The 1,005-nt window shown below is 34.2% G+C and overlaps 1 protein-coding gene across 23 annotated transcripts in view; it reads right to left on the minus strand.

Moving 5' to 3' along the window:
- Positions 1 to 1,005, minus strand: part of mapta (microtubule-associated protein tau a) — a gene marked incomplete at its 3' end in the record, with an annotated part of 31,368 nt that overhangs the window by 2,425 nt on the left and 27,938 nt on the right.

Below are 1,005 nucleotides of genomic sequence, written 5' to 3' on the forward strand. Positions count from 1 at the left end.
AAAATAATGAGAAACATTTTCAGAACAATGAGAAATAATGAATGAATGATGACTAAGTAAGTTTCACAGTCATTATTTAAAGATACTCAGTGATTATTTTGAGTAACTTTCTCATTAAATTGACTTACAGAATTGGTCACATTGGCACAAATGGGCTTCCATAGTGTGAAGATCAGAACTGCTGAGATACTCGAGACTCTCCTGATGAGGAGATCCTGTAGTTACTCACATTACAGCTCCAGGTACATGTTTGATATTGACTTAGACTGATTACTATAATCCAATATTTTAACCTGGAAACATGCAGAGGGTGAGGAGGAGTGACTGATGAAGAGTGACAGGAAGTCAACCTTGAGTTAATAAAAATAAATTAAAGTACGGAGCCCCTGAAAGCCAGAAAGGTTTCCTGTCTTCTATTCAGATAGTAATTGTTAGAATATACATTATTCTTAATATATCTTTTATTGTAGCTGTACTACAAATATACCGTTAAAGGCTATTTGAAGAAGATTGACATGCTTCCTTTTTTAAATGGACCCTTCCTAAGCCCCGCCCCTTTTTGCTCTGTGCTCCAATAACAGTAGAGCTCACCTCGGTCAACGGTCTCCGTGACTCAGATTCGCTACGTGACAACCAAAGTTTTAAAAATGATTAAAAAAGATAAAAACGACGTATATATAGTCGCATCTTAAGTTAGCAACTGTTAGCTCGCTAACTACCTAGCTATTGATTAAATGCAAGTAATTTATGTCGATTATTACTTACGGAAGCGTATTGCATTCACTTGAAAAAAAAAGATTTTTAAAAACTTTTTTATGAGTAATTTATTTTTTGGTTTGTTTTTTTGAATAATTTTTTCTGTTTTTCTGAGTAATTTTTTTTCTGAATTATCGAGATACTTTGAACTCCCTTTGAGAACCTCCACATACATGCCCCATCTTCAACTATGTACCTCAGGTAGCTGCGTAGAGTCGACAAACTAATAATAATACCATCTATATGACT

The sequence above is a fragment of the Morone saxatilis genome, unplaced genomic scaffold, assembly GCF_004916995.1.
Source record: "Morone saxatilis isolate NCDOM2014 unplaced genomic scaffold, NCSU_SB_2.0 Contig1, whole genome shotgun sequence".
NCBI lineage: Eukaryota > Metazoa > Chordata > Actinopteri > Moronidae > Morone > Morone saxatilis.